Source organism: Myiozetetes cayanensis, unplaced genomic scaffold, assembly GCF_022539395.1.
Source record: "Myiozetetes cayanensis isolate MyiCay16 unplaced genomic scaffold, myiCay2020 scf2-11, whole genome shotgun sequence".
Classification (NCBI taxonomy): domain Eukaryota; kingdom Metazoa; phylum Chordata; class Aves; order Passeriformes; family Tyrannidae; genus Myiozetetes; species Myiozetetes cayanensis.
Window position 1 is genome coordinate 102,280,104 of NW_026087411.1, and position 22,741 is coordinate 102,302,844.

Consider the following 22,741-nt stretch of genomic DNA (forward strand, 5'->3'; position numbering starts at 1 on the left):
TATTGTTGATTAATTCAACTAGTGTTGCCAGCAGCACTGGTTGGCTGTTGACAAAACTATTTCCCCCTCACTGATTAATAAGAGAAATATGTTCTTTGCTTAGCCTTTCATAAATTAAAAAAAAAACAAAAATCTTCCTTATGTTTCTATAACCTGAATTTACCTCATTCCACAGACACTTATAAGAAAATAGTGTGAATTTCTGATTAATTCCAGTACAAAGCCTCATTCATGGTGTCTTAATCAGCATAACAAAACTATCATTATATGTGATTCTTAATTATTTTCTACTCATATTTAAGACTATTCTCCTCTCTTATTTGCATATGATTAAAAGAAGAATATCTTTTTATTATTTTTTATTCTTTCTTTAAAGAGTTTCATGAGAAGAATGCCAATTATCGCAATTAAAATGAAATGTTCAAGCAGAGCTGCTGCCTTCCACATCTCTGGGTGAGACTGCGGAAGAGTTGCTTTAACTGATCTAATGAATTCAGTCTTCAGTATCCCATGAAGATAGTCTTTTACTTTAGCAGCTATATTAAAGGTTTCCTATCAAAAATCACATTAAATTAGGAAATTTATTTGTCTGCATATTCTGAAATGTGCACAGTGATTTCTCCAATTAAGTGACTGACTTTGTATTACACTTTGAACTATTTACACGAACATGCACAAGGTGTTGAAAATCATAAGGATTTCTAGTCTGTGGTTAGAAAAAGCAATGATCTTGCAGGAAAAAGAATCTCTTTATTCTTTGCACTGAATTTTATTGTTTTCTTTGCATACTCACTACTGGTGTTGCACTAAAAAACACTTTGCTGGTAACGTTCACAGAATGGCTGAAGGCTGAGGGCTAATTCAGCTGCTATTAAAGCTGACATGATTTGGACTGAGTCTGATATGATTGGAGTTTGATATAACTCATTTTTTGGTCAGCCCTACCCTTAAGGTCCAATTCAAGTATACAGTGAATTCCATCAAAAGACAGACATTGTCTTTACCTGGGTTGGACTGGGCCCTCAAGGGCACACTAAGAATGTTTACACCACAGGCAGAGCAGCCATATATTTTTTCTTCTTTGAAGAAATAGAGGACTTTAACTTTCAGAAGAGGCAGCTAAGACTGATACTCAATACTGCCATATTAAAAAATAAAAATGTGAAATATTGTTCTCTGAATAAAGCTGGAATCTACTTGTACTAGTTTGGGATTTTTTTTCAGATAAGCTTTTTATACTGATAACCACATCATTTATATTTATGAATGGAGCTGTTTAATTTGGGTCATAAGTTGAAGGAAAGAAATGGCAAAAATCTTGCAAAACATCACACGTGCAAGTTTGTGAGTACTTTTTTTTAATGTAGGTAGTAAACACCCATTAATTCAGAGGAAGGTGAATTCATTATAGTGTAATATATCTAGCTGACACAATGCTACACAGGGATTTTATTCTGTTTCACATTATTTTATATTATTCAGTATTCTGTGCTGCCTAGAGGTTAAAAATAATGTAAAAAACTACATTTACCAGGAACAGTACAACAAACATCAGGAACCTCAAGGCAACAGAAAATCTTTGAATTAAGGAGAATCTAGTTTACAGGAAAGGATTTTTCTGATTTGTGGAGTGCACAAATTTCTACTGTGATGTATGGGAATTAACTACACCAAAATTACTGTAATTCATAGTCTTAAAATAAAATCATTGAAAGGTCTTGTTGCATTTCTTTACCACTATGTAGAAGTATATCCATCCCCCACAGAGCTACCTAATTCTCTCCATACATAAAGAGAGATGCATGTCTTACCTATTGAGTTAGGTATCTGAAGAAGATATTCTAAACTTGGTCTTTAACACTAATCATGTAGAAAATAATGTTTTTATTCAATGTGATTCACAATAAAGCTTGAACACTTTTCTTAAAATAAAAAAAAAAGTATTTATTAAGGACTGTAAAAGGAAAAAAACAGAACTATGTTAAATCTCTAAGTAAGCACTTAACATTTTTAAAGGAAAATTAAAAATTCAATTATTAATCCAGCTTTATTATAATATCTATCATATGTTCCTGAACTGATTTTCTTCAATTTGATTGAATATAATTTATAGGATAACCTGTTCTCATTTTGTGATATGTGGATTTATGTTTAACTGCTTTTCTTAAAACAAGGTTATACATTTTGTCCCATCCCCCCTATTAGCACCCAGAACTATTTCTGTATTTTTCACATAAAAGTGTGAATTGATTTCCAAAAGCTTGTAAAACTGAGTATTATCTTCACTATACTACATAAGATTTATTGCCCTTGATTGATTAAATTCAAGAGTTTCTAGAAATTCTCAGTGTCCAGTATAAGAAATGCAGGATCTGATTTTGCAGTATGTTTATATTGCACTTTATACATTCAAAGCACAATCTTTATTGACTGCATTTGCACTTCTATAAATCAGACCCTACAGTCTCAAGTTAGACACCTAGAAAATGAGAAATTTGTAGTTGGTACTCTTCTCTGAGTTTCACTGACTTAACTACAATCAGAAAATTATATTCCCATGCGAGTACTCTGCTGTCTAGGTCACCAAGTAAGTGCTTTATCTAGAAGATTCTTCCTTTTTATACAGTCTTTCAAAGATGGAAAATTTAGGTCTACTCTGTGGATCATATAAAGTAATTCAAAATAACTAGTGGCACCTGTGAGTTGTCATCCATTGTGAAAATTAGTATGCTAGACAGATGTGATAGATACAGCCTTACTTAATGGATTTCACAGGTATTTGCTTACAGGGAAGGCAATCTCTGTGCTAAAGATGGCCAAAACCTCTTAGGAATTACGCAGAGTTCTAAGGACAATTCTGTGCAAACTGAATCATCTTAAAATTTTAGCAGATTTTCATGGGGAATTAAAGAGATTTCATCATTTCAGTTTCTCAATCAAAACAGGCTTTGTTAAAAAATAAAAAGCAGCATGTAAGTAAAATTATGTAATTGTTTCCTGCCTTTAGTCTTTGAAATAGCTGTATCCCTTCAGCTACCTGTTTGGGGAGGAGGGGTTCTTGCTTGTTTTTAGTAGACTGGGATAACATTTATTAAAAAAATGGATTAAATTATTTCTTTGTTAAACTATAACAAACTACAAATACTTGGAGATCTAAATTTTTGTTTTACTCTCATGACAAGGTATTGCTAATGTGCCCCTGCCATGTTATATGACTGTCAGAATCAAATTAGGAGGGATGATTGGCAGTGCACAGCTTTCAGGCACCATGGTAGGCAGTTTTCAGCTCATTCTTGAAGTTATTAGGAACGGTTTGATTGCAGCTCCAAGTGGCAGCTTATAAAGTTTCTGTTTCTATCATTTCTGATGTTTTCCTGGGTAGTATGTATGAAGTGGAGAAAGAAATTTCAGAGGCAATATAGTTCTTTACTAAAAGTTAATGAAAACTGCAAATGAAAACCTCGGACAGTGGAATGAGGTCATATGTGTATTGATTTTATTTTGGTTTATGTCTTCTTACAGGTCTAGATATCCCATCAAAGGAATCAAATCTAAGTGTGGAAGCTTATTATACATTCATTGTTGAACTTAAGGGAAAAATACTTCTGACTGAGCTCTTCTTCATATTTTAATTAATAATAGAAGATGACAGCTCATATGAGAGATTTTCAATGTACAAATAAAAAATGACGACAATTCAGCCACTGAAAACATCTGGGGAAATAATTTGCTGCAAACTTTTAGCTCCCAGCTTCTGTTTACTTGAAGCAAACCAGGAAAAATAAATAACATTATCATTTTATTTCTTGTGAATTTTATGCACTGAAAACACAAGTATTCTTTGTCTCAGATACATTTTGTCAGAATGCAGTGGTGAACTAGAGTCTAATAAGACTTTATATGCTACTTTAGGAGAGAAAATAAATAGGATGGTACTGTTAGTTTCTGTCTGTTGGACTAGGGAGATATTATTTGGAGTAGATCTCTGACAACAGTTAATATCAAACTGCAATTTTCTTGTCTAGAAATGGTTTTTTTAATGTAGTGCCTTAATACATTAGGATCTTTAGCTTGATTTAAACATTGCGGTGTAATGTTGTATAAATATTTCCTAATAATAGCCACTACTTACTGAAGCTAAGTGTGGGGGAATGCTTTTCTCGTGGCTTCTGGGAAGAACCAGAAGTAGGTATTCAGGTCTGAAAAACAGAAGAAATAGAAATATTGCAGGCAAGCTGTACTAAAAATATTGTAAGGTTCTTTAATGAAAAAGATGTCATTACTTGCCAAAGTCTTCACAATTAGACACAGTCTTAATATTAAAAGATATCTTCTTTTCAATATTCTGGAATAAGTTAAGATCATCATTTCTCCTACTTTTTTTTACTGTAATTGGATGCAGAACAAAAATCTTTGTCAATCCTGTTGACACCTCTACTAAATTCTTATCTGGCTTTGAATTTGCTTTCAGAATATTAATGATGATTTTTATAGCCTTGCATAGTCTGAGATTTGAATTTCTAAGAGCTTATTGTCATTCATCTTGCTATCCGTTACTAAGCTGCAAGGTTTGGACTACCCTGGACTTAAATACTTGTGTAGCTTTAATATACTGATAATTCTAGAATTATCTCTTATTAACTACCCATCTAGTATAGTCACATGTGTATATATATATATGTATATATATATACTATATCTGTGCCATTCAGACAAAAGTAACAACAAAGAAGACATGCAAAGACAGTAATGCTGAAAATAAACCCAACAAAAACCATTTTTTGATAGATCATCTTTCACTTGGGAGAACAATATAAACTGTCAGTTCAAGAGCTGTTATCCTGCTATAAGTTCTCTCCATTTAGACTTTGTTGGTACAGTCACGCTGTCAACCCATTCCTTATCTAGACAGTCTTTCTTAGCTCTGGAATCTGACAACATGGGTAGATAATGTGTTAATAAGTGAGTGTGACTATTCAAATCAAGAAATTCATTTACCCACACCTTAGCTCCCAATATTCATTGGTAAGGTCTTAATTTAGAGAGAGCCTTGTGTCCTAAAGATTTACTTACATCGTCAGATTTTGAGTCCTGCACTACAGCTCAGGTGTTCGGTGGTTTGTTTATTTTATTTTTTCCAGTACTGCTCTGTAATAAAATAAAAAAAGTATAAGAGTAAGTTTATATTCCTGTATTTATCAGCCCTATCTTTGTATAATCTACCTGATCCTCTCTGTGTTCTCTGTACTCGTTATGATGAATGCCTTATGCAAATCAGAAATTTCTAATCTCTCTACTTCACCTTGAAAGAGCAAAGAGACACTTCAGGACTCTCATAATTAGTAATTTCAAACTTCATAAATGGGTACATTTCTATTTTTACACAAAACATACTTAGCTTTGTGGAATTTACCCACCCACAATATGTTGCTGAGGCTGAGTGCTACCTATGTCTATCCAGTCAGCCACTCACTTTTGCATAGCTAACCTAAATACCCACAGTGATTTTAATATACCTTTGTAAAAGAAAGCTTGTGGGGAAAATATTAATTTTCACTCTCTTCATTACTATGGATCAAGAAAAGGTTTTCCATGTCAAACATTATTCCACGCCATCCTGATGTAGTCTTTTGAACTTTCTGTTCTACATCTACCATAAATCTACCATCAGTAAGACACCACAGTAGTGAGACAGGGTGAGAATACTGGTACATGCTGACTCCAAAATGCTGGCAGAGCTGTGGCAGTGAGCACACAGCTACCCTGGCTCTAAGCATAGAGGCTGTGCACAGTAGAGGAGGATGTTTCATGCATGGGTTTGGAGGTCAGTCACAGTGTGGGAGTGGCAGGATGTTCTGTGAATGAAGATGAGGCTATCAATGAGAGCAATAATGGACACTGTAGGAGTGCTTAAGCTGGAAGAATGCAGAAGCTGAAGCTCAGAAAAATGATGGTACAGGAAAGAGGTGGTTTCCATAAAGAGCACAGTCCATATGAAAAAGCAGGATTAGTACTGCCTACTCTGTTGAAAAAATCAACAAGAGGAAGAACAAAGCATTGTCCACTGCCAAGAGGTGGCTTATATATACCACTTGAATGACTGTGTGTCCTGTGTCCAGGAAGGGAGCAAGAGCAACATCTACCAATGATCAGTGGAGCAGATTTAGGAGTTACGATTCACTTCTTTGCCCTAGGGATGTGCCTCAATGAAAGCTCTTTTTCCTATTCAATTTTACAGGGTTTAATAGAAATCTGTATAACCATAGTTTTGCTGCTGATAGTAATTGAAGTTGTGACTAACTATTCTAATGAACACAGATTACATGACAGATTTTGCTCACTTTTTTGAACTTATTTCTATGAATATACTAGAATTATCTTAACCTTAATGTAGTATAAGTTCATATGAAGTAACTGTCCTTTCCCAACTGTTCTGAGAATAGTCAGAACTGGTCTAACAAGATCCTAGAAACCTGTCTTAGGATCATAACAACAGCTACATATGGTATGAATTTTTTTTTCAAATTTGCGTCAGTGCATTTCTAGAATTAACATCCTCCTTAGCAGAATATAGTTTGCTGCTAGATATAACTATACCCCTATGTAATCCAGAGCTTGAGCAAGGAACCACCCCATTAATGGAGCATACCCATTGCTCTCAGAAGTCGAATGGACCTTGTTTTATTTGAGACAGGAGTTTGGGTGATTCTGACTGGCCTACATTTTTGGAGAAAAACAGTAAAAGACTAACCTACTAATTTTTCTAAGGGCTACATAAACCTAATTAGAAATGTTCAGTGCCACAAGGGCACGAAACTGTAGCTGCAAACGGCTATTTAAATATTAATTTCTGCCCCTAAAAAAGAGAAGAAAGAAAACATCTAATTTTGTCAAAGCTTTCAAATCTGTGGAAAAAAGATGATCACAAAATTATTAAAGACTAGTATGTGATTGCTTCACTATATCCTGCAAAGTTAAACTCAGCCTCACAATAGCATTGAATTCATACTCAGCGAATGTGAATGCAATGAGTGAAGTAATGAATGTGCTTTACTGTGAGACTGAGTTTTACTTTGTGAATTACATACAACTTAAACAATGCTTAATATAAGAAGGAAAGATATTGTCACTAATTATTGTTGTTTTTCCTTCTGTATAATAACAACTTTGATATGTAATAATTGCTGTCCATAAATTACTTAATCATTTAAATTATTTCTTACAGGTTTTAAAATCATCATGCCTAGTTTTCCTTTTTCTTTTTTCAATTTCTCTTTTTTGATGCAGGCTGAACTGAAAAACTGGAAACAAAGTACCTCTCTAATGCTTTTCTATTATTTGCCAACAGTGCACTCTTTTTCTGTTGATATTAAAAAATAATATAGTAAAGCATATTATTTGATACTGAATACTATCAGGTAAAATTGAGTAGCAGCTGCCAGATTTATGTCTTGTACTAGTTAGTAATCATACAGTATAATTCAGCTGCTAGAGTTAAAAATGCAGGTAGCAATAGTCTTGATTTTGGTTTAATACTTCAATGATTGCATTTTCAGCATTTAATAAAACTCACTATTAAATCATTCAATATCATCAGCCTATTTTCTTGCTTCTTTCTTTTCCTTCCATGGTATGTACTCTTTCTGTAATAACAAGAGTAAAAGGTGAGATGTCTCTCTCTTTCTGGAACAATCCCAAAGCAGTCTGAATCATGTTTTAGTTCAGGAGGTTTGTGTCTCAATTCTCAGTTCAGATTTGACCTCAGGCTTAATGGAGCTCACACAACTGTGGGAACACTGACCATAGGAGATAAACAGTTTTTAATGATATTGTTCACAGTGCTGGTACCATTAGGGGCACCATCCTTAGATTGCACTAATGCAAGTGGTTTTGTTAAATGCTACATTTTTCATAGGTCGTGCCATCCAAATGAGGAGCAAAAGGAATTTTCTTGGTCAACATTTTTCTGTTATATGTCAAAACATAGGAGACAGTCAGATCTGTTGTTTAGGGTTGCTTTTTTAATGCATTGTAGTTACTTCACCTTGGCACTGGCCTTTTATCCACAACATCCCAAAGGTACAAAGAAGCTTTCTACATAATGAAGTTTTCTTTTATTACTATTTTCTTCCCCGTTATCATCATCAATTATGGTTTGCAGTTGTTAGATATCTCTTTTGTAAAAATCAGTGTCTCTTAAGTGGTCTGTCTTTCCTATCATTACATATATTGCTTTTCATTTGGATTGACTGGATTTAGAAAGGCTTAGACATGCTTCCAGTTTGTGCATAATAGTGAAGTCTCAAAATTTGTTGAAATCGCTTATTGACATTTTCCTTTGTGCTTCTGGTCCAGTTGCTAGCTGAATTAAAATTGCAGGATTACACACACTTACATTAGAACACACTTGAAATTACTGCGTATATTTTGAGAGTGTTTTTGAGTAAGCTATTTTCTTCCAAGTAGATTCTTTCCTTCCATGGAGACCTTCAGGTTTTCTTTTCAGAGATAGTCCTAGGAAGGAGCAGGCTACAACCTCACTGGTAGCCTGAGCAATGCCAGGGCACTGGTACAAGTCTGGGAACTGGACTGTCTGTAGGTGTTTACTCTCATTTTGGCTTAGGCCAGACAGCCCTTTAAATAATAGTTCCATGCCAAGGTCAGGACTTTAGGCAGGTCAGGTAATTTTCCAGCTTGTGATTTAAATGCTGGCACTTTCTTTCAGAGGTGAAATACCTTTCTGATAGACCACAAGTGCAAGCATCCTTTGGTTTACCATCAAAGCTATAACCCTTCTCGTATTAGAAACATGAAAGTGCAAAGGTTTTTTTTCAACCCTTTCAGGCATAGAAACTGACTACTGATTTATTTCCTTTTGCAAATATGAACAGTTCATCATACAGTGATATGCTCTAAAATGGCCCTAGTTTATCAACTATGCTCTGAAAACATAGTTGTCTATTTTCTTCTCCTATACCCACGTGTTTAAGGCTTACTCAGGGTAAACCTAAACTACCTTCTCTCTGAGTAGCTCTGCTCAAGCCCAAAGGGCAGCTTCTTTGTTGTGTATTGTAAATTGCAGCATGAACCAGAGCACATCTCCCACCACATGGCTCTTAAAGCAGCAAAGAACTTGGCATGATCACAGGAAAGATCTTTAACTAGAAGAATTAGGACAATTACAGGTGTGCATGGAAGTACTGAAATCTCGATCTCGTAATAAATGAACCCAAATGAACTGAAAAATTGCTGGATTCCTTTATTTTTTCCCCTCCTGCTCTCAACAGTGAATTCACAATGTTAGTGTTCAATTTGAAAATAGAGGAATGATTAGTGCTACTAGCAACAAGAATAATGAGAACAGGATGTTGAATACAGTGGAGTTTTTTTGTGTGCAGCACCTTTGATAAACCAGCCATAAAACAGGGCTCTTAGTACTGTGGCAACTATATGAAGAAAAAGTTCCCCCTGCTGAATTTTTTTGGGCTTTAAACATAGCACTAACTTTGCATATTTAGCAGAATTTGCCTTTCAAAGACACAGACATGCTTTCTGCTTCCAGAAAATAATGCGCTGAAGGGTTATCATGGACTTGGCAATCAATTAGAAGAACGCATTCCCAGGGAATATTTATGTATAAAAGCTACCAAGTTGCTCCTTTGCTGCTCCTTTAGAAGAATGTCTCATTGGTTAAACTCTGTTTCAGATAGTATAACAGGCTGAATTTTCCTGCTTTTCAGTGGATCTACTTTTTTATATCCTTCACTTGCTCGTGGTGCTCAAGCAGAATGCCATTGTAAAAGAGTACTTTTTCAAATAAGAACTCGGGTCATTAGATTATGCAGAGAATCCCACACCACAGAACTTCAGTGTAATGAGAACCACTTGACTGCAGACATTTGGTGGTAATGTTCATAGCTAGAGATGGACAGCAAATTAGGCCCGCTGTGTTACATGCATTGTCCTGCTAGTGTGAGGCATATTAACTGAATTCAACTCTGCAGTCAACAGATTCCTTTCCTCCTCTTAAATGTATAACTCACTGGTGGGCAAGAGAGACAGCAGGAAGCAGAAGGGCAAATGGAGAAAGAATCTAATCATTATGCACAATACATTTTGAATGCTTGTTGTCTATGATCATTTGGTCATTCTGAATTTTAGAACTCAACTGAATTTTGTAGTTTTGTAGTAAAAAAAAAAGTTTAGAGTTATACTTAAAAGATACATATATTGATTATGATATTCAGAAAAATGTAAGTAGTCATATCTATTTAAAAATATTGCCATTAATGGGAGAACTAAATAACTATGTTAAAATAGTATTAAAATGACAAAACATTTCACTAAATGTCAGAACATTATTATTTGCTTTCACAACAAACTTAGAGAAGAAATAAATTAAAATCAGACTTTTCTTGTTCAATTACATTTACTAACAAATGAAATTACATCTCAAAAGTTTCTAAAAGGATATCTCAGTCATACATTTTCAAAATAATATATTTTAAATGTTTATAAATTTAAGTTTGAGTAAATTCTCATGGCAGAGCAAAACTCACATTCCTTATATCAAAATGGCAGCCAGTCTCCTGTTTCAAAAGTTGTATCCCTTCACTAAGAATACACAGCTTGCTGTTTCTCATTGCTGCTATTTCAGTAGTTTCAAACCAATTCCACAAAATCTCAGATGGTGACTTGGACAGTGTCATCCCATATTTATCATTGGGCAAATCTGCAAGCAGACAAAAAGAGATATTCATTAGGGAAAGAGATAGGAAGCTTAGCTATAAGAGACAGGTTTTAAGACCACTCTGCAAAAGTCCACTGTGAAGTTTATACCAGCTTCCATCCTAAGCATATTATCCTACTAATGGTTCTTTCACACTCCATTTACCCATCCCTCTGATAGTTAAGTATCCTGTAAACCAGAGTGCAAACCCTTTGGGATACAGGGCTACCCCATGAGTTTGTATGCTGCTCAGCACGCTGGGACCCAGGCCTGGATGGGACTTTCGGCTGTCAGCACATTTTGAAAAATCACACTTAAAGATTATTCAGTTATAACATTACAGACAGGAACTGTGTTATGCTGTACTTTTGAGGTCAGTTTTCCCACATAACAGTTCTCCTCAACAAGGTTTCCTCTTTCATTAGTGCTTTTTCCCTTTTTATCAATATGTTTCCTGCAGCAAGACTCACAGCCTTCCTTCCTTCCTTCACAGAGAAGATTCAATAACTGACAGCTGCTTTAACAAATATTCAGAAATTAGTTATCTCATTCATTTCATATATTTGGTTGTTTTTCAGTGAAGAACTAAAAACACATAATTTTCGAGCCTGGATACTTATACTATAAAACTAGATTTTAGGGTGATGCAATTTGTATAACATCCCCAGAATGATAAATATTCATCTTCAAAAAAGGCATACTTTTTAAAGAGATATATTTTACACTTATCAGATTCTGGAGAGATGTTTACAGCTGCAGATAAAAAAGCAAGATGTTTATTAGTCTGATTTCTTTCATGAGTGTTATTTTACAGCATTTAATTATTTAAGTAGTGAAGGATCCTTTCACCAGTCAGTTTACAGAATGAATGGCTGTCTCAGAAAGATTTAAGGAGAAAGAAATGCATGCATGACTATATGTTGATCGGTCAATTTACTGTAGAAATTGAGTAAAACTTGATTGTCATTCAACAGAAATTGCATAATATTGTTGATTGGTAGGTAAATGCCATTAAGTTAAGGATATTGTTAATCAGATAATTTGAGATATTACATATAAAACCTATTCTGCTAGTATGTCTTTCAGAATGTTAGCTTGCTCAGGACACACAGTCATTTGCATGATCACTTCAGTTCCTGAAGAGCTTTGTGCTCTCCACTACCAAAGTGAATACCTTATAGTGTTCCATCAGCAAATGGGGGAAGGTGATTCATGATATACTTCTAAAAACTAGGGTTTTGTTAGCCTCTTTTTCATTTGGCTTGATCTCTTGTGAAATGTAGACACTTCTATCTGACTTCTCATATTAATATAAACCTAATTCATAAATATACTTGAAGTATAGGTCTGTCAAGGGAATATATTACTTCAACTCTCACAGTATAAACTATAAATAGTATGGAACTTCAGCATATGAAACACAACATTACACAAAGGCTATTAATATTGACCTTAAATCTTATTGTTCGTTTCAGCTTTCTTATGGTATGATTTTGAGGTTCTTGTCACTATTAATTTAGTGATTTAACTAAAATTGTGGAAATAAATATACTTATGAGCTACAACAGCTATTTCCAGCTTAGCATGGCAGCATCATTTTTCTTCCAAAGCCAATGGTTGTTTGTCTACAATGTTTTGAGGTGCTAGAAAGAATTATAATGAATGAAAACACATGTATGTGCTCAGTCTGTCTTTAAAAGTGATCATAGTGGGGCTCTCCAGCAGATGACACGCTGAGATAATTTGCTCTATATTAGGTTTTAGTGGCTTGAGAGCATGGCAAAGCACCTGATGACAAGATCAGCACATAGCACTAACAGTAATTATGTGACTGAGTTAATTATTTTATCAGCTCAATGTGAGCAGTTTTTTCTCATCTTGTCTTTCCATGACAGGAAAACTAAGTTGAGCTTAAATCCCATGTGTTCACAATGTTGGGCACTTCCTCCAAAATGATTACTTCCTGCTGAGTAGGAAGTGTTCGGAAATTAAATAAGTTAGGTACATCTCAGACTCAGAAATGAGCTGCTTTTACATCACATTCAAATTACACAGATTTTCTAGGTTGACAGTTGGACTCAACGATCTTAGAAGTCATTTCCAACCTAAATGATTCTATGGTTCATAAACAGAGTGTTTTTCTAAGGTGAAGCTAAAAAATCATCAATTGCCCTTCTTATTTAAAATCAGCCACACTGCTGCAGCATCAAAGCATACTAAATAATCCTGCTGTGATCTAAATACTAACATCTCTCGAGTGTAAAGAAAGAAAAAAACAATTTCTTCTATGGCTTATGATTTAAACAACTAGCATGGACAAAGGAAGTATTATTCTCCTTCCTTCCTATACATTTTATTAATGAGGGATGGAAATAGAGGAAATATGCTCAGACCAAGAACAGCAATCCAGCTCTATCAGCTTGATGTCTACATTGATATATTCATCTAGAACGAGGGCCACACAAATGTCAATAAATTGCTGGTGAGAACTTGCACTATCATCCCTCTATGCAGGTACCACCAGATTAACCAGTGTGAGGGACTACCCACTGTCAGAGCAAACCTTAACTGTTTCTGCCTCAGGTCAAGTTTCCCAATCAATTCATAGGCACAGAGACAGACTAAAAGACAGCTTCAGAGACAGGAACTGGGCTCTCACACTGTTTATTTTACTATTATAGATATGTTTGAAGACGCCTGGTTAATAATATACTGAGTACTCATGAGAATAAAATAGGATGGAGTCCCTCTTTTTCCAATTCTGGGAGTACTTCTTTAGCCATAAAACTGGGCAAACCAATTTTCTTCCTCCTGGCTGTTATCTTTTAATGTCATCTGTCAAAAAAGGAGAGCTTGAATACCAACAATCACAGATATTGCTGTAGTTGCAAATTCTTTCCTGTCAGGTTACAAAAACTGTCATTTAAAAGCACTTTGAAGGGACTCATGGTTTTGAGGTATATCAAGAAAATAACCTTACCAATGTTGTCAGGGCTTGACATTGGATGTGAAACCAAATGAGGTCAGGAAGTCAGAACTCAATTCACTGGGCTATAAGCAAATTCATTTCAACCACTTTGACACAGTGTGGTGGGTCTAGAGATAGATCTGTTCTTGAAAGCTTTTCAACCTGTGCATTTTAATGCCTCATACATGCAGTCAGACTCACTGGAGAAGAAATTCTCCAGACTCACTGGAGAAGAAATTCAACCACAGAGGGCTGAACCATCAAGGGCTAACAAATGACACAAGAGTTATTGAAAGTCTCAGTATTTTTCTTTCTCTTCTAACTTATCAGAATCCTGGCTAAACTAGATATGAATTCCAGCATTTCATCTCTACCCAAGGGATTGTCCTTGATAATTCTTAGATATATTAAAGCTCCTGTGGTACTTTCTCTCTGATTTCATCCCAAAATTTACTTGTGACTAACCTGTCTTAGTAATCCCTTTTGTTAAAAGTGACCACAGATGTAAAGGAAAGATTTTTTTTTTTACCACAAAGAAAGAAGAATAGAAAAGGTAGTCACACATTCCCATAGAGATGTGCATAAAGCTAAAGTAATATTAAACAAAACAGCAAACTCAAATACTTTTGTTTACCCTTTTAAAAGTGAAATTAAAGTAAATTGATGGGAAGAGGTTTGCAAACTGATGTCAAGACATCTGTTTTTCACAGTGGAAATCTGTTTAACTGGTAGAAGTCATTGCCATAATACATTACTTAGTTCTAGAGCTTGGTAAGCTTTAAAATAACTAATCCTTTACATGGATAATGGGAACACCCACTGTTATAGTAGATAGAAAGTAATGATTTTGTTCAGAATGGTAATAAATCTTCATATTTTTACACAGAAACATATCATTAGCTGTCAAACAGTGAGAAATAATTTCCGTGCAACCCAGTTACTTTAAAAGAAATGTTCATAAAATTAGGATTTTGGTTTTTTGGTGAATAAAATATCCCATAAAACAACAAAATGCCCATGTATATCTTCAATGAGTCAAACAGGGAGAACAAATGATTGGTGAAATGTGGTGTGTATTATACAGAACCTCCATGTTTATTTGCAATAATGTTTAAAATTAAATGGATAGCTTGATAATATTTAAAGTAAAATAATTTAAAAAAAATATACATCAAATTTTAAAGACTGTCTCTGAGACTGACTGCTGAGGATTCTCAAGGGCAGGTTGCTGGGTTCCTTCCTGAGAGCGAGGCTGGCTGTTGTCACGTGTCCCTCCGGTGGCACACAAGGTCTCTAGGGCTGATATACCTACAAAACATCCCAAGAGATGCTTGAGGAATGAGTAGTGGGATCAGTCCTGACTACCTGCAGAAGCTACTTTTACACAGCAGGTCATGATTTATGTCATTGCAAATTAAACACCTTAAGCAGATCAGTAGGACATACCCTAAATATCCTTATTCATCTGCACCATTTAGAGCTATTTTAAAAAGGCATACAGTGCTATTACATGGATGGTACCTACACATTCCCTTTGTAACATCAGATATCTATTTTCCTCACTGCTAAATAACCATTATTTACTTTGGCACCAGTCTAGTTTTGTTTTCACAAGGTTTCTTCAACCTCCTTCATGCATTCCACACAGCTTAGTCTGCATGAGAAGGCTGCAATGTATAACATTATTTTAATGCAATTATAGAATCTTCTGGGAGACCCTGGTGGTGTAGTGAGTAAGGGCGCGGCGCTGTCACCGCCGAGACCCGGGTTCGATTCCCGGTCAGGGCCACTCCCCGGGCAGATGGAGCTCGTTAGCCCTGTAGGCAATCCACCTACGTCCTGAGGACCTCGCTGCCACCATCCAAGCTCGCTTGGCCCCGGCAGATGAACTTTAGGATTAAAGGGTGGGCTCAGTTCCGCGCACACTGTGTCTCACCTAAAAAATCCAATGCGCAGGCTGGAAGGTGTAAAGACCTTCCCTGGATCTTCGCTCGCGAATACTGGCCATTATTTATTACAGAGTCTTCTGTTAAATGGGTCATGAAACAGCAAATGAGTTTCAGTCAGTTCAGTTGATACAGTTTTTGGAGATGATATTGTGCCTGACTATAGTTTGACTGCTCACCTGTAACCAGAAGAAAAATTAGAACAGTTTCAGAAACTCAAAAGTTGTGCTCGAAAGGATCTCTGCTTCATTAGGCATAATGCACCAAATACCTTTTCAATAAACTGTTTTAATCAAAACAGTTTGAGACTGTTTTGACTTGGAGTTTAAATAATTTCAAAAAAAAAACCCACAAAACCCTCACAAAAAATAAATTAAACAAACAAACAAACAAAAAATCATCTAAAACCCCTACAGTTATTAAATATCTCACTCTTGAAATAAAGTTTTGCAATACATTTTTTAAATCAAAACTACTTCTAATAAACTCCAGTACAGCAATGACTATATACATAGTCCAAATCAAACATTTAGGAAATCACATGGTGATAAATGTTTAAATTTCATTATATTCAAAGATAAACAATACTGTGCATAGGGTTTATTTGTTTATCTGTTGAATCTTAAGATGGTTTAGTTTCTTAGGTGACCTAAAAAGTGAAACAAATAATTATGGCTCATCCACTTTTCTTTTTTAGACATTTTTCTAGAACTTTTTTTCTCCCTAATGGAAGAAATAAGGAAAGTTCTAGGTATGTATGATCACTTCAAAACTTGGAAATTCATTGTTTCTTTTGCCTCAAAGATAATTTTCAGCCCACTGGTTAAGAAATTTTTCAGAAATGTGCAGAAGCAGGCAATACTTTCCTTAGCTTTTACAAATCATGCTTCAGTTGGTCATGGTTGTAGCCTGAGTTGGCTTGTTTCATGTTTCCAAACACTATTCTTTCTTCTAACTCAGCTTAAATTCAATATTAACTTCAGGCAACCTAAAGATACATTTGTTTTAGAAAATAGACATTGTAAAATATTTGTTCAGACACAATGCTGAGCCCTCAGGGTTCAAAAAGAGCTGAAGAGAATGCAAGAAATATAGACAACATTAGTAACTCACTCTGCTGTGTTAGAGAAACACCCAAATATATAGGAATGGTTACTGTGAAGATCTACGCTAAATGACCTGACTGGCCTGATATAATTTATTCTCATTAAAGGCAACAGAAACATTTTAATCAACTCTTTTCAAAGTGGTATTTTAGAAATCCCCCTTTTGAAATGAAAACCTATATGTATATGCCAGATGACTTAGCTCACATAAAGGTGTGACACTGGAGAAAGCTGAGTTTCTTGAACAATTGGCTTCAGGCTCAAAACATTCTTTTTTCTTCTGCACTGAACCAAGTTGTTTGGGCTCTTAAATGGCAGCTAGAGAAAACTGGCAGTCTGGGCAGTCAGAAGTTCTGATTTATTTCAGCCTGTTCTCTTTAACTATGCCACTAGTGTAGAAATATTTTTCAAAACATTCTCCCTCCAACTTTTTTTTCTTTCTAAGTCTCTTAAGCAGAGACTGACAGTTTTCATATTCAAAGAAATCCAACCTGACTGAAGATTAATATGCTGATGTCAACAGCATAAATTCACAAACTTATGTGTTCTGTAGTAATTTTAAATATAGCTAGCAAAACAATCTAGACACGGCTTACTCATCTTCCTCCAGAAAACAAAAATAATTTCCAAGATTTAGTTGCTTCAAAATTCGTATGAACAAAATAACATTTACAATAAAAATAGGAAAAATAATGACCACTTTCAGGATACCGGAAACAAAATCCACAAAATGAAATATAAAGAAGAAAAAATAGCTTCTGAAGGTGTGTAATGAAATGTTACAAATAGGGAATTGCAGCAAAAAGCTAACGGATATAAATCTAGTAGGAATCAATTCTCCTTTCCAGTCATATTCAACCTTAATAAGAGAGCTTTAATAGGCTCATACCTTTCTGCCAATTTCAGAAAAGACTGCTACTGATCAATAGCGTTTATTTTAAAGAAAAGAGCAAAGCTAGGGGGAAATGCTGGTAACTGGAAACACATTTCTTCTCAGAAGACAGCTGAATAATGGTATAAAGCTGTGTGAAACACAGAGGCAATATACCAGATAATCACCACTCCTGTCCATCACTCATAAAGCTTTAATTTCCAATTATTTATCATTTTGTTTATTTTTCTATTTAGTACCTTAAAGAACATGGACTAGTTCCTGCTGCTTGGAACAGTGTATTTTCTTGATTTTGGGATAGCAAACTTCCTACAGAATTTGCCTCAGGGAAGAAATTCTCACTATTACATGAGATATGGAGACAGGACCCTGGACACAGTTCACTACAGAGCATATTCCATACTGTGAGAAGCCTTTTTGTCTCAAATCCAGGCAACAGACTGAGACCCTGCAAGCCCTGTTTTTATGCCTGGCTTTCAGAAGTGCTTCTGGTTCTGCTGCTCTAGTCCTCCAGATCTCTGTTTACATGGAAAGCCCCCTGCCTTTCCCTGATTTCTTTTTTAAAAGGGTTTTCTTTAAAACATTCATTATTGTTATTTCTCATCTCATGCTTCAAAAACTTTGTAGTCTAAATAGAGAAATAATTTTATGAGCTTTATTTGCTACTCTCTAGCCTGTTCTCGTGGCTTTCGGCTTTGAGTTTTCTGTTTTCGTCATTCAATATTTCCTTTTGTTTCCCTTCCTAGCACACAATTGCACCATTACTCATTATTAGTTCATTGAATTCACAGCTGTACCTGTCAATAAAAGAGGGTAGGGAGTGTTCTCTGGCAGAGAGGTGACTGTTCCAAGTCATTAAAATCCTTTATTTCCAGAACAGGGTGGCCATACCCATGCTCTTTGTTAAAAGTGATTGCTGACCTAGGAGACTGTGACAGTGCTACTTGGGACCAGGCTAAAATGACCTCTGTGAATCACCAAATTCTGGGACCCAGGCGTGGACACTGTTCAGATTAGAGCCTCCTGTTTACATCAGAATGGGGCAGGCACTGGTTTTTGTATTTGGGTTTTTTTGGTTGGTTGGTTGGTTGGTTGGTTTGGTTTTCTCGGGGGGGGGGGGGGGGGAAGAGTGTTTTGGTTTCACAGGCTTTGTTGTTATTTTCTGTGTCTGTGTGTGTGTTAATGATAATTTGTTTCTTTTCTTCTATTAATATTTCCAGGAAAAATAGAAGACTAGCATTCCCCCGTAAGTCTCCCAAGTATTTTTACAGTTGGCTTATTTCTGCCTCTCTTCAACCAACCAGTTTCACATCCTTTTTTTTTGCATTTGCTGCAACCATCAAGGTGTTCCAGCCTGTTTATTGGACTAAAACTCTAAACCAAAAAAAAAATACAAATGTTTGCTGGAGCAGTTTTGGTTGATCAGAAATTATGGCTGGATAAGAGCAGAAGCCTGACACTATTTGCTGCCCTTCCTGGGAAAAAGATGGTGCTGCTGCCTCTGTTGATTCAGGGATTATAGTTAAGGAAGAAAGAAAGCACAGATCAAAATAAAGCTCATGAAAAGCTGGGGTGATGTGTGTGTCCAGGACTAGGATTCATTCAGGGATTTTCTGTAATGAGTTGTGTAAGGTGATAGACCAATTTAAGGCCACGATGACAGTCCTGAATGGTTAAGGAAAAGACCCTGGAGGCACCTGGAGGGGGCATTCCCAGATACACATTGTAAGGTGGGTTGCTTGTTAAAAGGGGACAAAGAGACTCCTGGTGGCTTCCCAAAAGACCCCATCACGTGGGGGGAGACTTCGCAGCAACAGAGTGATAGGATGAAGGGAAGGATGGAATGATATGGAGACCATGTGGCCTTTCTTTGCAAACATCCTACCTGATGGGAACTCAGGACCCTTAGGCCTATGCCATCTGTCTATCATCCCAAAAATTAGTTTATTGACTATAGTCACTCAAACTACCTCAGCAAAAAAGTATAAAAAGAGATCAGACATGAGCAAAAATCAAGGAGAAGTTCTATCATTTCTGTGGGGGTAACTGATGGGCTGCCTTTTCTCCTTCCACCCCTCAGGATGCTGCAGGGCAAGCAACCATTTTTATATTTTACTTTGCTTTTGCCTTTACTAACTGTACTTTACTTCCTTATATCTTGTCTTATATATATATATATATATACATAAAAATATATATGTATCTTGATCCTTACCTTATAGACTGATTGTACTTTGCCTTATATATTTGATATTTTGCTTTGCTTATATATTTGACCTTTACTTTATAGATACTAATTTTACCTTGCCCTATACTTTATAGACTACTGTGTATAGATTTTACCTTATTTTTATCCTGTATTGTACTTTATTGCCTTAGATCCTGTACTCTGACTCGTTGTACATAGTTTGTCTTTAAGTGTGTATTTCTTTGTCTTAGTGAGTTAAAGTGTGTGTTAGTGAGAAGCAGCAATATTTCTCCCTTTTCTGCTTTGTGTTAGCAAGTGGCTTTAGATTTTGTCCTAGTTTTTGTAAATTGGTCTGTTGTGGAGGGGGTTGCTTGAATTTTGTATTGAAGGGTTATAGTGATCTGTTGCTTCTCAGGGACTTGTGTTGTTTTTGGAGAGTGCCCTTCTGATTTGGGGTTTATTAGTCAAGTGGAATTTTGCAGTTAAATGTTATCACCAACGACACAAACCCTATAAGTTGTCACAGATTTGTATTAATAAAAGTTATTTGAGATTTGTATTAATAAATGTTATTTTGTGAGCTGTTAGGAGTTAGTCCGTGGGGGTTTTTTGTGCTGGCAGTCTCATCAACAGCAGAATAACTCATAGGAGAAACTTGATGAGAAGGTTCTCCAGTGCTATTAAATGCAGTGCCCATAAATAGGGTATCAAAAGTCCTGTCCATCTCAGTGAACCTGTCAAGCAAAGGTTCTCCCCCTAAGGAGATGCTGGCAGACTGTTTTCGGACTTTAAATGCTTTGAAATCCTGGAAGGGGGACACTAATAGACAAAAAATATATTAATACAGGTGGGAGAGAAAATCCTTTATTTCTACCCCTTTTCACATGACAGGTTGTCTAATACCTGGGCAATGTCCTTGTGTGTATATAGGATTTTGAATAGCCTACAGACTGCAAAACAGGTAGAAGCAAGCACACATTCTATGACCAGGGCTGGCCAACCACAACCCATCTTAGACTCCAGCCAACCTAGCAGACACTGATTTCAAGATCAGATACCCTGATTTTTAAAGACTGTATTAGCCACAGAATCATTTAATGGGTGGGGTTGAAAGGGACTTTAAAGATCATCTCTTTCTAACACCCCTGGCATGGGCAGGGACATCTTCCACTACACCCACTTGCTCAATGCCCAACTCAGCCTGGCCTTGAAAACTGACAGGGATAGGACATCCACAACTTCTCTACCACTTCTCTGGGCAATCTGAGTTGCCCAGTCTGAACTGCAGCTAGCTCACATCCTGACTGTCTGAGAGTCAGAGGAACTCAGATTTGCCTTCACTTGCTTATGTTGTCATACATCTTTAAGTAGTCAGCCCCAGGATGCCCCCAGCCAAGGATTCCAAGAGAAGGTGGCTCCAAGAGGTCTGAGTTAATGGCCTATACACCCAAAACAATGCTTGGCAGGGCCTTGGATTAAAAACCTGCAAAATTCTGATACTTAGTAGTTGCCAGGCAGAATCTGCTGAAATGGTAAATAAGAGCCATGGCTGAACTAAATCACACTTCGAGTGACATTGAGTACATTTGACTCAAACAGATATGTGCTGGATGTGCAAAGCTTTCTTGACAGAAGATGCCTATTCTTTCTAAGGTTTAGTTTTGCTTTGTTTGGTTTTTTTTTTAATTTAAGAACATTTTTGGTGCATGTTTTTCTATACAGTGTTTCCATAGTTGCAGCACGGTGGTTTGAGGACTGAAATAGTGGTTTACCAAAGAGCATGGGGTAGATATTTGTAGATAAAACAAACAAACAAAAAAAACCAAACTTGATTTTAAAGACTACAGGAAGTTGATTCTGCTAAAAGTGAAATGAGAAGCAGATTGTGTGACTCATAGAGAAAAGTGACATGGTAAAAAATATCAGTATAATCATTTAGGTATTTTCTTCAGAAATATTTGGATGAGAAATGTACCCAAAGAGCCTAATAAAGAATCTCTTGTTGTAAAGACCAGAGGGGTGAAGGTGTGGTTAGCGCCCCTCTTTCTCTGTGGCACTGTGTTCCTTAGAGGTAACATAACCCTTTGGTATGTTATGCATATAACATACATGCAACACATGATGCAATTTCTCTTTTATAGCATATAACATGAAGCATGTACAAACAATGTTAAAATAAAATGCATGAATGAGTGCATATGCCAAAATATCTTATGGTTTATTTTGAGACAGTTGCATACAGTAGCACTGGAACTATCTTTTTTAAAAATTATTTAACCATTTGCAATGTTTTCATGTCTTCATAAAACAACTTTCATATCTTTATATACAATATGTTTCAAGTTTTAGAGCAATTTAAAGGTGTGCCTTTAATATTGTCTCCCACAACACTGTCATATCTGTCTGGTATGGATGAGTGCATGATCAGATGCATAAAACACTGGCCAGATGTTTGGGATTCAAGCGTAGTGGTTATTGTGTCATGTGTTATCTGGAGGCTGGTAAGTAACATTTATTCTGGACCTGTTCTAAGCAATGCCCTAGAACACATACCAACAACATTGCAGATGATGTCAAATTGGAGGCATGAACTTGATACACTGAAGAACAGAGTTATCATACTGAAAGACTGTCATAGTTCGTATTTTTAGCAAGGAATTTTTCTTTCCTTTCCTCCTGCCGTGTGTGTGCTCTGTATATTGCCCATTTAGTTGAACAAAGGAATTGGCCCGAGCCCCTAATGGTCGAGATTTGTTTCCTTGACAACGAAGGGGGGAGTTGGCTGGTGTGTGACTGGAAGGGGGTGGAGGCTGAGGGGGGAGGAGAGTCTCTCTCTCTGCCGGGGTGAGAGGCTGCTGAGGGCTGCAGACACTGCCGGGTTCCTTTGTCTCTTTCCTGTCGGAGGGGAACTC

At 36.1% G+C, this 22,741-nt stretch overlaps 1 long non-coding RNA gene across 2 annotated transcripts in view; it reads right to left on the minus strand.

The window, feature by feature from the left end:
• Positions 1-3,819: 3,819 nt before the first annotated feature.
• Positions 3,820-22,741, minus strand: part of LOC126640642 (uncharacterized) — a 114,716-nt gene continuing 95,794 nt past the window's right edge. The window contains exons 3-7 of one of the 2 annotated variants that reach the window (XR_007629102.1): positions 15,634-15,822; positions 14,868-15,005; positions 10,560-10,732; positions 5,074-5,148; positions 3,820-4,199 (exon numbers count right to left, since the gene is read on the minus strand). This is a non-coding gene — a long non-coding RNA (uncharacterized LOC126640642). The remainder of the gene's footprint in view (positions 4,200-5,073; positions 5,149-10,559; positions 10,733-14,867; positions 15,006-15,633; positions 15,823-22,741) is intronic. The other variant, XR_007629103.1, reaches the window with a different exon arrangement.